Raw genomic sequence first — 9,425 nt, 5'->3', positions numbered from 1 at the left:
AGTATCACTTTGTAATAATAACATTTAGTTTAGTAAGTCACAAAATCGCCAACGAGGCTCGCCAACTTAATTATTCATATGGGATAGTATTTATGACTACATAACAAATATTTATTATCTCACACTTTCTATGGGTCAGGAATCTGGGCAAGGCTTGTCCGTGTGCCTCTGATTCAGGGGTCCCTCAAAGGACTGCAATCAAGATCTTGGTCAGGGCTGCAGTCAGATCAAGGCTATGTTGGGCTTCCAAATTTACTCACAAGGCTGTCAGCTGATGACATTAGTTCTTTGCCACCTCAGCCTCTCACGTGATGACAAATTTTGCTTTCTTTGCAAATTTCCTGCTTTCCCCAGAGTGAGAGGAGTGAGAGAGAAAGAGAAAGAGAGAAAATAACAGTCTTTTTGTAACCTAATTCTCAGGAGTGACATCCCATCTCTTTTGTCATCTTCTATTTGTTAGAAGGAGGTTGTTAGGCCCAGTCCACACTCAACGAGAAGAGATTGCACAGGTTGTAAATAACTGGAGGCTGGCCTCATGGGGGGCACTTTACAGGCTGCCTAGCAAGTATGATAAAGCCAGTTTTCTTTACATTTTATATTTTCAAATGGTAAGGTCAGACTGTATTATTTCATGATCGTGATAATGGCTTTTTAAATTGAGTCTTATGTTCCAACAGCACCGAAAAACATTTCTGCCTGAGCCCTAGCCCTGGGAATGTGGGTTGTTAGCTTTTAGAGATAGGGGATGGTGAATCATGCTATTTCTCACAGTTTGTCCTTTCCTTCCTACTCTTGTCATGTTCACTGTGGGAGACGTATATGATGCCATCTCGCTAACTTTAGGTTTGGTCACGTGACTTGCTTTGACCAATGGGACTTGGGGGGAAGGAACACTGTTCCAGTTCTGGGCAGAAGTTTTAAAAGGCATGCTGTGTTCCCACTTATCCCCTTGTATCGCTGCCTTTTAGTACGAAAAACACAGAATGAGAGACACAGAGCACAGACCTCAACCAGAGCCATGCCTAAGCCAGATATGTCATATTTATGCCGCATATCGGAAGGCAGAAATATCTGTTTATTATTGTAAGCCTCGGAGGTTTGGGGAAATGCTTCACTGCTGCAGCAAAAGTTGACTGGTGAAAATGGAGACAGCAGGTATGATAGAGTAAGTGAACATCCCAAAGAGTGTCTACTACTTCCGGTGCTCTGTTTCTAGATCCCACTGAGACTGATTAAAGCCCAGTCCCCATAAGTATTTGTATTGGATGATGCTGTGTTTCAAGAGGTTCAGTCCCCAAGGCTTGCTGCATAACTTTGGCACAATCCTCAGGGCCCTCAGTAAAGACCTATAAACTGTAAAAAAAAAAATATATATATATATTTTAAATCAGTGATTTCAAGGTACTGTGTTTAAAACTGGGCAAATGTGGCCGGGTGCGGTGGCTCAAGCCTGTAATCTCAGCACTTTGGGAGGCCGAGACGGGCGGATCACGAGGTCAGGAGATCGAGACCGTCCTGGCTAACACGGTGAAACCCCGTCTCTACTAAAAAAATACAAAAAACTAGCCGGGCGAGGTGGCGGGCGCCTGTAGTCCCAGCTATTCGGGAGGCTGAGGCAGGAGAAGGGCGTGAACCTGGGAGGCGGAGCTTGCAGTGAGCTGAGATCTGGCCACTGCACTCCAGCCTGGGTGACAGAGCGAGACTCCGTCTCAAACAAACAAACAAACAAACAAACAAACAAAAAAACTGGGCAAATGTTCAGTTTTCTAAAATTTTAGATAGTGTATTTTGCCTCTCTTAAAAACTTTTGTTTGGTTTATTTTGTGATCTAGATACTGTCATTGAATCCAAATAGTGAAAGAGGAAACTTTTAAAATGAAATAATATGCATGCTGGCTATTATTAACTCAGCAGGGTAGCTGTTTACATAGTCAAGTGATTGTGCTATATCCTTGAACACAGAGGGAAAAACATGAAAGGGATTGGGTAAACAACATGTTGCCTCTAAAGATCTCTGGAAATACTGGTATAAATCAAGCAATTATAGTCTCTGTCTGAAAAACAAACGTTGAAGAGATTAGGAGACACTCATTCTTGTGGTTAATTTTTAAAACATTTTTTGTTTCATTTATTTGTTTTTTAACTCCTTGCCTGCATATGTGAAGAAAAGCCAAGGGCTGCAAAATTGTTTCATACCACCAGATCAGAAATCATCTCGAATAGAGCATTGGGTTATCCAGTTACATCTTGCATGTGTGTATGTGTATGTGTAATCTAAACCTGCATTATCCAGAGTCATTGCCAGGGCTTCCAAATTCATTTATTGATAGCCCAGCCTTCTGTTCTGTAACCTAATAGTCTAATAGCTATATAATATATAATTCAGGGACCAAAAAAGGTGATATATTCAAAATGACATTAGGAAAAACAATTATTCACCTGATAAATTAAAACCCTAGGTTAGATTATCATTGAATGATGTAACAGATCAATTTCCACATAATTTTCTAAAGTTGTGATGCTCTGTGAATCTGCCCTCCCCAAATGACTTCAATTATTTCTCTGTAACATGTTTTATTTTAGTATTAAAAGAATAATTTGGACCAATACAGTTAATTTAATCTTCCATTCCTTTCCCTGTTCCTTCTCTGCCCCTTCTATTTCCTTTCTGCCCCACTGTTATCATCCTACTTACAATCTAGTGCCTGAACTACAGCATAGGTTTCCAGCCAGCCTTGCCTTTCTCAGGCTCATTTCCCTTCAGTTCATTTCCTAGTGAGATACCACATCTCCCCAAGAACTTCAAAATGAGGGAAACTCTTGTCCATTATAAAAAAGTCATGCTCACACTTCATGAGTAGGAGCAGAGACAGACACCATGGGTTAAAAGCAGGATTGCTCCAAGGCCTGTGGGAAGCCTCTCCTATGGAGCCTCTTAGAATACATTAAATTATCCAAAGAAACATGAAAAATAGAACAAGGTCGTGTCAAACTGACAAGGGCTGGTCATCTCTAGAGGTTCAAAAGGGAGAGTTCCAGAGGCCATTGAATAAGAGCCCTTCCGAGACTTATCTTTGGACCAATTCAAAGTGATAGTTCTGCTGGGGAGCTCTTGAAAACTACCTGGCTCATATCAATACCTGATCTCTACCTGAAGAAATTCAGATTTAATTCACCTGGGGTGGCACCCAGCCTTGGTATTTTTAAAATACTCTCCAGGAGATTCTAATCCAGGCTGAGAATCTCTGGTAAACTCTAAATTCCTATTGTAAAACAGGCCAAGCAGGCTATCTCAGTTTCATGTCTGCCAGTAGCTCCAAAGCCAAGAAACAATGCATCCTGATTCCATGTTGACTGGGCAATCCCCTGATTTCTCTGAGCCCGGCTACAGAAAGAGTTTACATCCATCAGAGGAACTAAGCTTGAGTCCTTATGATGGTTCTCTTGTACATTCTAAAAGAGCTTCTTGTCATGATTTTCCATTTTATTCATGGAAAGAATATGTTATTAACAGAATTTCCAGTCTATGTGCCAGTGATATTTCTCACAGTAAATAAGTAAATTGGAATTTTTGTGTTTATTTTGATCTCCTGTGAGTTTTGGTTTCATTTTTTTGCCTTTCACTTCTTAATGGAAACAATGTATTTGCCAGGAGCCTTCAAAGTAGAAAATTCAGAAAGTGGAAGCTTTAGTGACTTTCCTCAGAGATTCTGCTATACCACTGTCGTCTGCTCCCAGTGTCTGTACCTTGCAACTAAATGAAATCTTTCTTTTTTTTTTTTTTTTTTTGAGACAGAGTCTTGCTCTGTCACCCAGTCTGGAGTGCAGTGGCATAATCCCAGCTCACTGCAACCTCTGCCTCCCAGGTTCAAATGATTCTCCTGCCTCAGCCTCCTGAGTAGTTGGGATTACAGGCGCCTGCCACCACACACGGCTAATTTTTGTATTTTTAGTAGAGACAGAGTTTCACCATGTTGGCCAGGCTGGCCACGAACTCCTGACCTCAAGTGATCTGCCCACGTTGGCCTCCCGAAGTGCTGGGATTACAGGCATGAGTCACCACACCCGGCCTAAATGAAATCCTCCTAAAGTGAAGTTCAGATCACATTACGATTCTTCGCAAAAACTTCCAGGACTTCCTCACTACCTTCTGTTTCAATCTGCCTTTCCTCTCTCAGTGCTTCCATTAAGAACTCAACTCTATACCGCAGGCAAACTGATGCATATAAACTTCATTTTCCTGCCTCTTAATTTTAAGTTGAAACTGGTCCCTTCATTTTTCACCTCCACACTCTTATTGATCTCTACCATTTTTCCTGGTGAATTCAATTGACTTTTAAAATGTGATTTCATCTATGCTGCCTACCTCCCTTACCCCAGTCATAAAAAAACTATTTCTTCTGTACATGCTTCATTGGTACAATTCCAACCTGTTTCTTCAGTCTAGAACTCTCTCCTTGCCCTCCCTACTTCCACTCATATTATATTCAAGTTTGAACTTAGATCTTTTCCCTATGGAGGCCTTTCCTGACTCCCAGACTTCAGTGAGATTCCTGATGTGTGTCTCCAATGACGCTCTGTACTCCTCGGTCAAAGCAGTCACCACATTCAATTACTTGCTCAGAGGCTATGATCCCTGATCATCTCTGAATTCCATAAACGTAAGGACAAGTCCATCTTATTCACTGCTGAATATTAAGCCTCTAGCCTAGAACCTGGCACACAGTGGATGGTAAGTTTGTATTTGCCAACCGGATGTTGAATGAATTTTATTAAGCTCCTGTAATGTGCCAGGCACTGTTCTAGGTGCTTGAGAGAACAGTGAATAAAGAAGAGAAAGATCCTTTCCCTTATGGAGTTCAGATTCTAGCAGAGAGAGACAGATGATAAAGATAATAAATCAATGGTATAGTATGTTAGAAAGTCATATGTGCTGTAGAAAAATGCAAAAGAAAAGCATTAAACCTGAAGTGCACTATTTGCAGTATTAAATAAGGTGGTCAGGGTGAGTCCCGTTGCAATGGTGGTATTTCAGCAAAGATTTGAAGGAGCTGAGGGAGTCAGTCATGTGGACATCTGGAAGGAGAGTGTTCCATGTGGAGGAACAGTCAGTGCAAAGCCCTGAGATAAGAGCATTCTTTGTGTTTGGGAGAAACAGCAGCAGACAGTGTGCCTAGAGCAAAGTGAGCGAGGAAGAGAATAATAGGAGGGGAGGTCACATGATCTGGGGCCCTTCTGGATGTTTGTAAGGACTTTGGCTTTTATGTGGAGTGAAAGGGGAGGTAATTTCAGGACTCTGAATAAAAAAAGACAAGATCTGACTTATGTTTTAAAAGAATTACAGCTTGGTTGATACTAGAGTCCAAAGGAGAGGGTCAAAGGTATAAGTACAGAAAACAGCTAAAAGGTAGGGGAATCTGGCAGGACCAGGGTATGTGGACCAGAGTGGTAGCAGGGGAGATGCTGAGAAGTAGTCAAATTTTGCTTTTTTTTTTTTTTTTTGAGATGGAGTCTTGCTCTGTCATGCAGGTTGGAGTGCAGTGGCGTGATCTGATGGTTCACTGCAACCTCTGCCTCCTGGGTTCAAGAGATTCTCCTGCCTACAGGTGTGTGACACCACACCTGGCTAATTTTTGTATTTTTAGTAGAGACAGGGTTTCACCACGTTAGCCAGGCTGGTCTCAAACTCCTGACCTCAGGCAATCCGTGTGCCTTGGCCTCCCAAAGTGCTGGGATTACAGGCATGAGCCACTGCTCCTGGTCAAATTTTGCATTTTTTAAAAGGTAGAGCCAATAAGATTTTCTGACAGATTGCATATAGGATGTGAGAGAAAGAGGGGAACCACAGGTGACTCCAAGGTTTTTATCATGAGCATATGGAACAAAAGAGTTGACATAAACTGAGAAGGAAAGTTGTGGACTGATGGTTTTGGGGGAAGTGGGAATCAGGAGTTCAGTTTTGGACATGTTGAATAAACGATGTTTATTAGACATTCAAGTGGGGATGTGAAGAACCCAGTTGGACGTATGAATTTCAAGTTCAGAAAAGAGGCCTAAGTTGAGATAAATTTGAGAGTCATCAAGAAAAGCATGAACATAGTATTTAGAGTAACAAGCCTAGATGAGATCATCAAGGGGGTGAGGAAAGAAGAGGACCAATGACCAAGTTCCGGGACCTCTCACATAAAGAAATCTAAGAGAAGAGGATGAACCAATAAAGGATATAAAAACAGACCAGAATCAGAGAGGAGGAAACCCGACACTGCATTGTCCTGGAAGCCAGAGGAAGTCAGTAATTCCAGGAGAATGATAGATTGTGACAAATGCTGCTAATAGGTCACATAAGGACTGAGAACTGGCCATTAGATTTAGTAACTGGTCATTAGTGAGCTTTATGGAAATGGTTTTGGAGGACTGGTGGAGGTAAGAGCCTGTTTAGAGTAAAGAGAAAATAGAAGGAGATGAATTTGAAGATGAATGAATGCGTGAAGACCTATGACCTTTATCTCATTCTACCTTTTGTTATCATTATGTTTTCATTTTGTCTCTTTTTCTAGATTATAAACCCCCTGAAACAGAAAGAGGCTGTATCTATGACAACTACATAGCTGTCATGGAACCTGGCACAGTGCTAGCACACAGCAGAGATCAATAAATGTTGCTTGACTGACTAACAAAAAAATGAATATTAAATGAAGACAGTCAGGTGAAATTAAGTTCCTCCTTATCCTTTTGGTGTTCATTCTTATTCTTTATAATTCTATTCTCCCCACCCAGGCTTCCAGGTACTCCAAATCTGCTTGACAATTTACCTACATTGAGCCTATTCCTTCAGGAAGGTGATGGGAGTAAGAACAGAACAGCTAATCTCGTAAGAGAACTCCAACTCAGGAAACTATCATTTGATGACAACTTCTGTTGAGTAACATCCACCTCAGAAAGGTACCTATTCTGATGCTCGGTAGTAAAGGCCAATGGAAGCCACATCTCACAATACAGTGAAAAGAATTTGAAATATGAAAGTGTGTTGTTTTCCTTCATTTAATCTGAATTACACACATCCAACAGTGAATATTAATCCACTGTTTCTAACGGAATAAGAAAACAGTCTAAAATAAATCAAAGTACCACAGAGCTGTTCTTAATTGCCTTCTCATAGTATTAGCTTTTAAAGTTGCAAAATAGTATTATATATTTTTTTCAAATGAAGCATGGACTTGTCTGTCTAATGATTTAATGTACTTTCTTCAAATTAGTTTCTGTAATGGGTTAATTTTAGGCTATCATACATTCTTAAGTTAATTTTGGAATATAGGATTTGAATTGCTAAATTTTATTCATTCATTTATTTAAGAAATATTTATATACATTAGACACTGTGGTCTTAAACATAACAACAAAAATGCATTTAAAGCAAAGACCAGATAAGATCACTTTGTTACCCATTGGGAGAGATAGGTTAAAACTACGTTTCCTCTTATTTCTTTTCTAACCTCTCCTTTGCAGTTAAGAATTTTAACTATGATACTCAAACATTTATACAAATATATTTCAGTAATTTAACTCTCAAATAGGAGCAACATGTTATTTCAAATGAGAACATTAAGGTACAAAGAAGGAAACTGACTTAGTTCATGTTATTTGACAACCAATGTGCAAGCAACAGAATTATCCAGGCATAAAGTCTGAAAGCAGCTTGATAAATACTTTCCACCAGGATGAAGGCAAGATCTATATCAATTCAATCAAGCAAATTATTTCCACAGGGAGAATGCACACAGGAAGGGTACTGGGAACATTTTTGTCGTCTAGGTATCTTATTTTTCCAGATAATTAGCAAAAAAGGACAACATAATTTTTTTTTCTTGTTCTACAAAGGCTGCCCAGAAGCCAAAGATAAGCGTTTGGGGTGACTGACAGGTTTCAGTAAGGAGAATGGAGCTATGATCTGTTAACAATATGGTCATCAAAGCATAAGAGTGTGTACATTATATATTTGTTCATATTTGAAACAAAGGAAACTGGAAAAAAAATGAAGAAGTGAATCATAGGTATTGAGGTTATTCAGGAAACAAAAGGATAATCAGCTCAGCAAAGTATAATAGTCATAGTTCAGCTCATCCCTGAAACTCCATGTGATCCAGGCTAAGCGGCACCAGCTGTAGCAATTCAAGCTCGCTCTTGTATTATTCAGGCAATTTTGCAATAAGATAAAGAGTTAAAATAAGCTAGCCTTTTCCATTTCCCTTTGCTCCCCTTCCCCCACAATCAAGCTATCAGAACAGCAAAATAAAACCAAAACAGTCTCTATAAGAACACTTTATGAGTTTCCTGTCATTATTCTCTTTTGGCTGAGCAATCTTTTTTTTTTTTGACTACAGAGTATTTATCTTCCTTGCAATTCCCGTATTCATGGCCTTTTGCCATCCACTGTGGTAATAATTTAGCTGGATAAAAGGTACAGACAAGGTCCATTTGGAAAGTCAATTTGTAATTTTTGTGTTTTAAACTTTTTTCTCATCCTTTAAATTCATTTCAGATAGAGTAAAAGATTGACTAATAGAATACTAAAGCTTACAAATCAGAATAAAATATAATTTAACAGCTTGCGGACTATGAAAAGATATTTTTATAAATTACAAGCTTAGGAACAATAGATAAAATAATAATGGAACGTACCAACAGATTTGAATGCCTACAAATAACAAAATTTGCACATAGAAACAAAAAAGAGTTAAAGTTTCTATTTTATAGAGAGCTCCTGGAGGAGAATCCTTTCACTGTGGCATCACCAGATCTTTTATTATTGCTCTTATCATATATAAAGACCTTTTCTAATGCACTTTACAAGAAAATCCTCAGTACCAATCAAAATAAATGAATAAAATTTAAATCAAAATAAATTACAGAAGATCAAATAAATGAGAAAAATTGCTAAACTTTAAATAGCTAATGGGCAAATGCCATAAATAGTCAATTCTCATCAGCATTAAGCCAATTGCTTAGTAAACGTGGGAAAATACTTCAATCTCATTAGAGAACAAAGAAAGGCAAATCAACCAGTGAGGTGCACTTTTTCTTTCTATTGAATTAGTGAAATATATGATTACACAAATGGCTGGTAAGAATACAAAATAGTGGATACTATGATACATTCTAGTGACTGCAAAAATGACTTCAATATTTTTGAACCCTATGATGGCACTGTGGATAGAAAAGCTAGAAAAATGTCCTGTGTCTGCTTTCTGCCAAGATGACAGACTAGCCTGGGTTGTAGACTCTACCCAACAGCAACGCTGAAATAACTGTAAATGTTACAGGGAGGCATGGATTCTAGAAACCAGTACCAATAACCATCAGTGAAAAAGATCTGGGAAGATTAAATCTGTCCTAAACATTATGAGGGGTTGGATGGTGCAATCTGG

Source organism: Papio anubis, chromosome 5 (assembly GCF_008728515.1).
Source record: "Papio anubis isolate 15944 chromosome 5, Panubis1.0, whole genome shotgun sequence".
In the NCBI taxonomy this organism is placed as follows: domain Eukaryota; kingdom Metazoa; phylum Chordata; class Mammalia; order Primates; family Cercopithecidae; genus Papio; species Papio anubis.
The sequence above is the reverse complement of the archived record's forward strand: the minus strand, read 5'-3'. Positions refer to the sequence as shown.